Source organism: Camellia sinensis, chromosome 2 (assembly GCF_055761805.1).
Source record: "Camellia sinensis isolate YWXY chromosome 2, ASM5576180v1, whole genome shotgun sequence".
Classification (NCBI taxonomy): domain Eukaryota; kingdom Viridiplantae; phylum Streptophyta; class Magnoliopsida; order Ericales; family Theaceae; genus Camellia; species Camellia sinensis.
Window position 1 is genome coordinate 198207761 of NC_138962.1, and position 10660 is coordinate 198218420.

General features: G+C 36.0%; 1 long non-coding RNA gene across 1 annotated transcript; it reads left to right on the forward strand.

Moving 5' to 3' along the window:
• Positions 1 to 1168: 1168 nt before the first annotated feature.
• Positions 1169 to 2695, forward strand: LOC145819779 (uncharacterized). The gene is made up of 2 exons (XR_014360554.1): positions 1169 to 1378; positions 2218 to 2695. It is a non-coding gene; the product is annotated as an uncharacterized LOC145819779 (long non-coding RNA).
• Positions 2696 to 10660: the final 7965 nt, after the last annotated feature.

Sequence of the window (10660 nt, forward strand, 5' to 3'; positions counted from 1 at the left end):
TACAAAATAAAATTTATAACTTCACTATTAAAATTAAAAATTTTAAGTGGCAAGAATTATATATAAATTTATGACACATTAAACATGTACATAATTATGGACAATTAACATGCATATAAATAATTCTAGAAATTATAAAACAATTAGCATGCAAATAAATTTAGACAAGTTACAAAACTAAAAAATTTATAACTCCACAATTAAATAAAAAAATTTAATTAGCAAGAGTTACATATACTTTATAGCTTCACATAATTAAATTCAAATTATGAGGTAATTATATATGACATTATTACACCAATAAAATAAATTTACAGTTTTATTTACACAATTTTGATAACTCCAAAACCTTAAATTAAATTTAATAAGCAAAAGCTATATAACATTTAATTCACAAAAATCATGCAAATGACTCTAGCAATTAAAATCATGCAAATGACTCTAGCAATTAAAATCATGAAACAAAATCCATTCTTGTTAATTTACTAAACATGAATTCGAAGGAATGAAATAGATGCCCTTTTATATAAATTAAATGTCTAAAACTAACAGCAATGTAAGGCAATCAATTTCAATTGCTATCATGCAGTGGAAAATATTACACAAGGAATTGAACTCTATAGCCATTAAAATACAATTCTATTGTTCTGAACACAATAGCAGTCTATAAAGAAATGTATTTTATATTATATTCTACACATGCACTTTCATATTTTATTACTATGTTATAGCGATTCCGGTATTCCCTGTTGTTGTTTAACTGTAATCCGGACTCGGTTCCGTAGATTTGTTGCTGTCTTATCCTCTTTTTTATCCCTTACTCTTTGTTTTAGAGTTTTGGGTTGTGTTGGGCAAGTTGGGAATAAGTTGGTTGTGTTTTAAAACTTAGAATTTTGCCCAGGTTTTGGTCTCTCCGCTCGAGCGGCGCTTTGACGCTCAAGCGGGCATTTGTTGCTGCCTCTCTGCTCGAGTGGTAGTTTGGACGCTCGAGCATGAATTTCCTTCTCTCTGCATTTTGGTCGTCTGTAGAAAATTCTAGGAGGGTGCATCCGGCACTCGAGCGGATCTTTGGACGCTCGAGCGTGAACCTGTGTTTGACGCTCGATCGGACATGTTTTATATTAGTCCGTGAAATCACTTTTTGAATCACTTTTCACTTTTCTTTTCTCTCTCTTACTTTCCCAAAACCGATTTTTGAGAGCTCCTCACTCTAAAACCTAACTTCTCTCTAGGGTTTGATCTAGTAGGAGTGTTTTTCTCACCTTGGGCCTTTGTAAAAAGTGTGTTGATCGTCGAGGGCTTCGTTTTGATCCAAGAAATTTAGGATTTGGAGCACTTCCGAGTTTTGCTCTTCTTCTCCTTGGGTTCTACATTTGAGGTAGGGATTTCCTTGTTCTTTTTCAATACTTCATCTATAGATAGACATGTGGTAGTTTTGTATTGCATGAAAATCATATCCACGTTGGATTTGTTTGAAATCATGAGAAGGAACCTAGGGTTGGTTGTTTGAAAATGGTTATTTTATCATTGATGGTTGTTTTGCGCTAATTGGAGTGTAAATTAGCATGTTATAGTTGAAAGAAGAAAAAGCCCTAAATTATATTTTGGTTTGGTAAATTAAAATGGAGGGTAGTTAACCTATGTTGTAAATCTCTATTGTTAATGTGAGTTGGGTGAAGGTGTTAATGCCTAACTTTGGCTTTGGAATGGTTTTGAAATGAATGTAGTGGGTTAATGTGAGTTATGGCTTTATTATCAACGGAATTAGTTTTGTGGAAACAAAAGGGATGGAGTTGGTTTTGTGAAAACAAAAGGAAATGGAATTTGTTTTGTGAAATGAGAAAAGTATCTTTGATATAAGTATGAAAATTGGATTGTTGTTTCTTGAGTGTTAAATACACACACGTGGGGGTTGTATCTTTAACTACCGTGTTAGTGTTGTTGTTGGTTTTGTGGTCTCATAGTAATTGAGTCTTTAATAGATGTACTAAATACTTGCATCTAGAGGTTTTGTCCTTGGTCATCGGTGGAGGATGACATGGTTGTGTTGAATTGTCGTGTATGCATTATACCATTGTTGATTGAACATTGTATGTGAGGAAGTGTTGAGATACATTATATATGTATACTTGCTCGGGGGGAATTAATTATGTGTTCATATACTTTAACACATTGCTTGTATCTTGATGGTTTATGTATATGTGTTATGCATGTTAGTTATGCCCTGTTGTATTTTGGTTGGTGGTGTTATACCTTGCGCTAAAAATCAGAGGTACCGTGACCTTCCAGCTAGCGCCTGGAGAACTGACTGCACTGAGAATCTAAGGTACCACACCCTTCCAGCTAGCGCCTGGTAAACTGGTATGTTGTTGTGAGAGGTGTATCTTTGGCTTACTACGCACATAGCTGGTAGAGCAAAGTTTTGTTGTTATTGTTCCATTGTATCTGAGGATATCATGGATTTGGTTGGTTACAGTTTCGGAGGGCCAAGTTACCTCATTGGTTGATTATATACATGTTAGTGAGTTGTTATCTCCTTTTTTATAAAGGTATGCATGTATAGTTATGATTGTATTGGGAATGAACCAAAATGTCAATTTGTCATTTGGAAAATGGAAGAGAGTAATGGGCTTAGTGAGATTATTTCCTAAGTAATTGTTAATGTTATGAAGGATTGGAGTTAATGAAAGAAAAAGGAAAGATGAATCACTTATAGCGTTGAATGAAATGGCTGTTTTCGAGAAAGTTCATACTTATGTATATTTTGTAAAACTGTCACATTACTATTCTAGTATGAGATTGGGCATCCATGATCATAGCTATCTGTAAGTTGTTATTGTTGAGGGCTATGTTGAGACCCCTACTGGACTATATGTTCATCCCACGTTGTTGAATCTTTTTCAGGTGTTAAGCTGAATGTGCTGCAAGATTTGGATCTTTTTATTTGTTGGCCACGGGGTCTCTCTTGTATTGGCGGAATGCTATATGTGTAAAAGGGTTGCACCCTTCTTCTTGATTCGTTAATGGTGTAAGCCCAAGGGCAATTTATTTATTATACTCATGTTGTATTTACTTGCATACGAATGAGAGCAATGTTATTCACTTCTACGAGTTGAATATATGAGTTTATTTTCGCATGTTATCTCTGAAATGGAATTAAGTAAATGAAATTGGTAATACTTCGAGTAATAAAAAGTGGGGCGTGACAACTATGGTGCTCCAGAGAGTAAGGAACAACAGGCAAAGCTATATATATATATATTTAATTTATAGGCCTGTAAAACAGTGGGCTTCTTATTTGCTACTGGTAGTCTACTCAAATAACCAAAGCAATAGCATGCAACTTTCGAAAACACTAGCAGAAACCAATAATGTATGAATCTATTATTCTAGTTTCATGAGAAACACATAATCTGTTTTAAGCTTGTTGTCCAAATTGTGAAATTAAATAATTAGATTCACGAATAAATCAAACCTATATACCAAGAACACATGCTGAGAATTACAACTAAATTACAACAGAAATACCCAATACAATAAAATGGTATAGAAAGCAAACCGAAGCTTGCACGGTAGCAGTTTTCTTAAAACAGATTTTCGCCGCCTCACGGGTTGAGTGCTTGAAGAATTCCGACGTCTGTCTCCCAGGATACGATGGTCAAAAAATCAGCTACGACAGAAACACTCTCTGTCTAGCTTAGCAAACAAAAATCGTGGCAGCACTTTCTTACTGTAGGAACTTTCTGGCAAACTGACTTGTAAAATTGAAGTAAAAATTTCTGTATTTAGACTAGATAGGAGGGTCTCAATTTATACATGTATAGGGAAGAGAGGAGGAGCCGTGGTAGCACTCTCTCACCGTAGGAACTTTCTGGCAAACTGACTTGTAAAATGGAAGTAAAAATTTCTGTGTTGAGACTAGACAAGAGGGTCTCAATTTATACATGTATAGGGGAGAGAGGAGCAGCCTCCAACCTTTATGGCTAATGCACCATTAACCCGCTTTTATGGCTGGTCACTAATGCACCATTAACCTCTGCAATATTACAGGAGATACAAACATATTATACACACTAATCCCACTACCTCTTTCATGAAGCTAACTTCATGAGGCAATTTCTTATTCAATTCTCAATGGTTTTTGGCCATTCTTTTTGTGATGTATAGATCTCATTGCAAAGTATCTAGACCCCCTTGGACCCAACACAATAGATGGTTAGGGCCCACCTTAATATTTAATTAAAGTCACCAAAAACCCCATTTTTTCCAACATGTAACTCCATATAGCTCACCGGCATCGTCGTTACACCTTTCCAAATCAAGCCCCTCAGTTCTGGCATGGTCGTCGCTTGGTCTCGCTTCACTGTCAAGAAATCCTCTACCGACACTGCCTGGTAAACATTTCTTCATTTTTTGTTGAAATCAACCCATTTGTAGAATCAATCAGTGTATGTAGGGTTTTCAGATTGTTTTGTTAGTCTTGTCTTATTAATACCAAAATGGCATCATTAATGATTAGTGGGTATTTTGGCCCCAATTCCTGGGTTTGGGAATTTTGTAGCTAGTGTACCTCATGTTTTGAGCTTACTTTGTAGAAATTCTGAACACAATTTGAGGTATAAATCCTTCAACTCTCCCTAAAAACAAATTGAGGTATAAATCCTCTCTCCCTCTCTAACTCATTCTCTTTTTGTATCTCCCTCTCCCTCTCAATGTTTGTGTTCATGTTCTGTTTTTTTTCGTTCTCTTTGTTTTCCCTAAGGTAAGAAAGCCGACTCATATTTCTACTGTTCCTTTGTTTTTTGGATGATGAAAATGCATTAAAAATTATTATTATCATCTAAGTTTTCTTGAATTATGTAGATGTATTTAGAATTTGTTTGTTTACTCAATTAAATATAAGAGCCACCTTCTAGAATAGAAAAATAATGTTAATGGTGAAATCTGATCTGTTATTTACAATTTTTTAAAAAATTTTGTGGGTACATAAATCTTTGATAGATTATGGTGTTTGGACGCATACAATCCAAATCTTAATGTTCTGTTTGTTTTATTTTCATTTGTTTATAACTAATTTATTTGGGTTGTAATAAAATACAAAATACAGATCCTGTTAAATTGCTTTGATCCTTTTTGGTAAATGGATATGCCATATTGAACTAGCTAGTTCGATTGCTTTCATACTTTTTTAATTATTATTTTTCAGTGTTTTAGAGGCTTTTAGTGTCCTTTATAATTAGCCTTGCACATCCAGTATTCTTTATAGCACCATGGGAATGTAACCAATGAATAACAAATATAAATGGTATTAGTAACCCTGTCTATGTAGACAAAAATGAACCTATTAAATGTTAGTTTTTTATTTTATTTTACAGTTTTGTTGTTTAAAAATCTATTGCCTAGAATAGAATCATTTTAGAAAGTGGGATAATCCTCGGGCTGGGCATAGGGTTATCCGACCCGCACAACCCGTCATACCCGATCCGAACTGCACACGTATGGGCGGTTTCGCAAATATAATAGGGTAGGGTGCGGTTTGGAATGTAGCAAGTTTTCGGGTTGCGGGCGGGTTATGGGTTTGAATCGCACCTGCCACAACCTGCCTGTACTTAGAATATATAATTTAAAAAAAATAAAAATAAAACCTGGACCATCCTGTATTTTTACATGCAGTATGCTTGCTCTTGCTATTGTTGCATGAAATGAAAGCGGTAATATATTTGGCATTGTTAAAATTATCTAAAGCCTTAATTCTTTTAAAGGAAACTTATGTGAATATGTGAAGCAAATTTTTTTTTTTGGTTCCTTCAGGTTACTGGTGATGGCTGCATTTTTCTTTAGGAAGTGGATGAATTTTTGTTTAGGAAGTGCCTACTCCTCTGTCTTCAAAGATACTACAGAAAATTAAGCAGAACTCTAGGCCAATTTTTCCAATAAGCATAGTCCAACCTGTATCTTTAAGTCATTTAAAGTTTTATGAAGAGGATGATCACCCATTCAAAATCAATCTTGAACAATGGACACTGCTGGAAAGTTCCAGTTTTGTTTAACTGAATTTGATTTGGAATCTATCTAGATTTTGAACAATTGAATCTATTTTTGTCAAATGAATTATGAAGATTGAAGATTTAATTCATTAATTATTAATGTTGAAGCATTTTAGAAAATTAGGAGAAAATGACCCAAAATAAATATTTACAAAATAGGGGGAAAAAATGCTCAAAAATAATTTTTTAAAGAAAAAAGTCCAAATCGTAAATTGCCCGCACATCCACAAACCCTATCCGCACAAAACGCAACCCGCATTGCGGGCAGTTGCGGGTTAACTTTTTCCAAACCGCATAGATGTGGGCGGGTAAAAACCGAACCGCAAACCGCACAAACCGATCCGCGACCACCCCTAGATAATCCCCTTAGTTTTGTAATAGCATTGTTTCAAGTAACAAATATTCACTTTGAATGCCATAGATAGTGAAATGGGTGCATTCACACCACCATTGAGGCATCCAAACACATCCTAGTAGACCACAAACATTAAGTGAATAGATAAAACATAACATCAATGTGCAATATATCAGTTTATAGATAAGTGATCTTCAATCCATACGATGTCCATGTAGTGTATGAAGGAACTTGAGAAGTCAACTTGTTCAAGAGATTAGAAACCATCTATTTGTTAATGGCGTTGATCAAAGTTACGTCACATGGATATGGCATGGAGAAGAAGTAGCCACTACTATTTGGTCCATATAATATTGGGTAATTTTCTTAGTGCTATTTATTTCATGTGTTTGAAAATAATTACTTTCTAAGCTCACATACTTGCGGTTTGTTCAATTTTAGGTACCATTGGGTATTAGTAGTCATTGATCTATCATTGATGATAGTGTACTATGTTGATTCATTTTGTCATGGTGAAATCGACTCAAGTTTGAAAATTGTAATAAACACGTAAGTTTATTGCTTTTGTACATTTCTTTGCAATAGAGCTATTCTAATGACAATGTACTAATCTTTGTTCTCTTTATAAAGTAGTCTTCATATTTATGGAACAACTAAAGGGATGAATAGAAAGCCAACTTGGAAAGTTGTTGAGGCAATGATGATGATTCATCTTGAGTATAATTGTTATATGTAGTTTTCTAATAAAAATCACATTATTTGTATGTAGTGCCCACAACAACCGACACGCGTGGAATGTAGATTTTGTGTAATGAAAGACCTTATTCAAGATCAAAGCATCCTAACCAAAACAAATGTAAGATCAATTCTAATAGTTGTTTACTAATTATTTATGAATGACCTTTCATTTAGTCATTGGTTCTTAATGACCTCTTGTAGTTCAATGGGAAGACGACTTACATGGAATCCGTACTCGATGCGTGTGGAGTGGATTAACTTTGTCCTAGAAAACATGTGATTATCTTCTATATGTAAGTATAAAAAGGAAGGAAAAAGTGGAACGATTTAGCTTCTATTTAACTTGATTAATGTCTTTGTATTTCATTGTTATTAATGGTTTCGATTTAGCTTCTAGTTTGTAGATTAATTGATCTGATTAAATTTTTGAGCATGTTAATACTTTCATGTAATTGATGGCTTTTATCTCAAATAAAAGTTATATATGCTGCATGCAGTTCTTATAGCGATCCTGGTTTTCCCTTATTTGTTTAGACTGTATTCCGGGCTCGGGTCCGTGGATGTTGGTTGTTGTTTTATTCTCATTCCCATCCTTTATTCTTATATTTGAGTCTTGGGTTGTATTGGGCACATTTGAAACAGGTTGGTTGTGTTTGGAAACCAAGAGTTGATGCCCATATTTTGGCCTTCATGCTCGAGCGAGCCCTTTACTTTTGTTCCCCCGCTCGAGCGAGCATTTTGACGCTCGAGCGTGATTATTCAACCTTCAGTATTTTTCCCTGCAGGTCATCGGACGCTCTAGCGTCCACTTTCATGCTCGAGCGGGGACCTTCGTCTGCAGAACTTCTAGATGTGTGCATCCGGCGCTCGAGCGGCACTTTTGACGCTTGAGCGTGAGTCTGTGTCTGACGCTTGAGCGGGGCGTTCCACGCTCGAGCGGACTATGTATTATATCAGTTCGAGTTTTAGCTTTTTGAACCACTTTTTCGACCCACTTCCTTTCTCTAGCTTTTCAAAACCCAAACTTGAGAGCTTCTCACTCCAGACTCCATCTTCTCTCTAAGAAATCATCTAGTGTTAGTGATCTTCTACCCTAGTCCCTTTGTAAAAAGTGTGGAGTTTGGAGTGGGCTACACTTTGATCCGAAAATCTTTGGGTTTGAAGCACCTTCAAATTTCTTTATCTTCTCCATTGAGCTCCGAAATTTGAAGTAGGGATAACCTACTCTATTTTATGGGTTTTAACATAAATTTTGGTCATTTTGATCCGATGGTGTTGCTTAGTCATTTTGAGAAAGTTACGGTTTGATTTGAGGTTATAAAAAGGGAGGTTTTCAAATGTTAAAATCTATGTGTGTATGAGACATTGAAAAATGAAATTGTTGTTGTTAAATTGATGAAATTGAGCCTTTGGGCTAATATTGAGAAAAAGGGAAAAATACCCTAATTATGTTGAATAATTAATTTGGGGAAATGTGAAATTGAAGTGAAACTCATGAAATTGGAAAATTGTGGGAGTAAATGGTGTAGTTGGATAATTTAATCACTCACCTATGAAAATGTCGATATTTTATCTGTTAATAAATTTATTATCTATTTAGAGATAACTGCTTTGGGCTATCGGTGGAGGATAGTCTTGATTGTTGTAGACATTGTATGATGATTAGGGAAAACTGAAACTAATCACATTGATTATGTCATTGAATATGACGGTTGGAATAATACAGCAAATGTGTGTATTGACTGATCATTGTATATGATAAGTGTTTAAATACATTGTATATGTATATTGTTTGGGAGGAGATAGGGGATATACTCCATGGTTTGAGAGGAGATAGAGGATGGACTCTCAAACCTGTTTAGAAAGAGATAGGGGATGGACTCCACTGATACATCAAATCTGTGTATCACTTGAAATATGGAAGTGTTGAAGTATGGAAGTATTTTAATATGAGTTATATTCTCATGTGAATTGTGAAGTATGTGTTATAGTCTCATTGCATTGTTTGGCCAGGTTCTGAGCCATAATTATGAATCGAAACTGCATAAGTGAAGGAAACTGAAATGAAAAATAGATGTACTTGATGTTGAATTGAAACGTGTTGTAAGTTGGTTTATAAGTGTCAACCATATATCAAATGCTATTGTTTTAGTTATTTCTCATACTTGGTTTAGTATATCTTTACTGGGCATTGACTCACCCTATATGAGACATCATTTTCAGGCTTAGGTGATATGCCACCTCCAAGGACATAGTTTGGGAGGCTTAGAGGCTGAAGATCCCTTTTTGTTATTTACTTTTTTGTGTATTACATGTGAATTCAAGCCGAGGGCTTAATGTCTATGAGTTAGTACTCTCTTTTTTTTGTAACCAAGTGTTGGCTTGGAAAGTTATAAGTCCATAGGGCATTTACTTTTGTTATCAACATGTAATACTTTTGTGATAAATACTCTGATAAATAGATGTACACTTTATTCTCTTGAATATATTGTCAATTTCTTGTATCATGAATATATAAATTATAGGTTTATTTTGAGGGCGTTACAACTTGGTATCAGAGCGTACCGGATTCGAATACTTTGGGTACACGGGAAGTGGTTAGTACCACAATGGGTTTGTGTCGCTTGTTAGAGACTTATGCATGATGTTATATGTTTATATGATAACATGTTTATGTGACTATATGGGTATGGAATTTAGTTTCTAGGATGTTGATTGGATCCTTGGGTTTCTGGGAGTCCTGTTGGAAAAGCACTTGATCAATGCTATTTCTAACTGGAACTCTAGCAACGCCTCGGGACTTTCATTATCCGGAAATGAAATTCGTAAGTGCTTATGTGATTATGTGCTTACTTGGAATGAATTAATGTTGTCCAATGCATTAGGACGCGAGTGTTGTAGCTTCGACACATTTATGAATGTGCTAATGATCTTCGTTACCTTTATTAGGATGTCAGGACGAGGACGTGGTGGTAGGCGAGGTAGGCCTAGGAGGCAGGAGGTGCCTATACCGGATGAGATTCCGGCGCAGCAGGAGGGTGTTGGTCATGGCCGAGCCAGTAGGTCCACAGGCCATGGGCGCCTTTGCTCGCAAGATGTCAGGAGCATTGAGGGAATCCATGGACATTCTCAGAGCTGAGAATCAAGTCCAGGCCCACGTGACTTAGGCAAGGCCTTCTTTTCTGAAGAAGGAGTTTTTCCGGTCTAACCTGGACGAGTTTCTGGGGGATCCTAAGGAGCCACTTAAGGCTGATGAGTGGCTTGAACAGATGACGAAGACGTTTGAGATGCTTGGCATCGAAGACGGAGCTTTGAAGGTGACCTTGGCGTCTTTCCAGTTGAAGGGAGACGCGGGTCAGTGGTAGAAGTTTGTGCGAGGTCGTATTGGAGGGACTTGGGAGGCTTTCGTTGATGCCTTTTAGGAGAAGTTTCTGTCTCCCGCTATCAGGGAGAAGTTGATGGATCAGTTCCGTCAGCTCAATCAGCTGAGTACATCAGTGGCCGAGTTTGAGGCCGTATT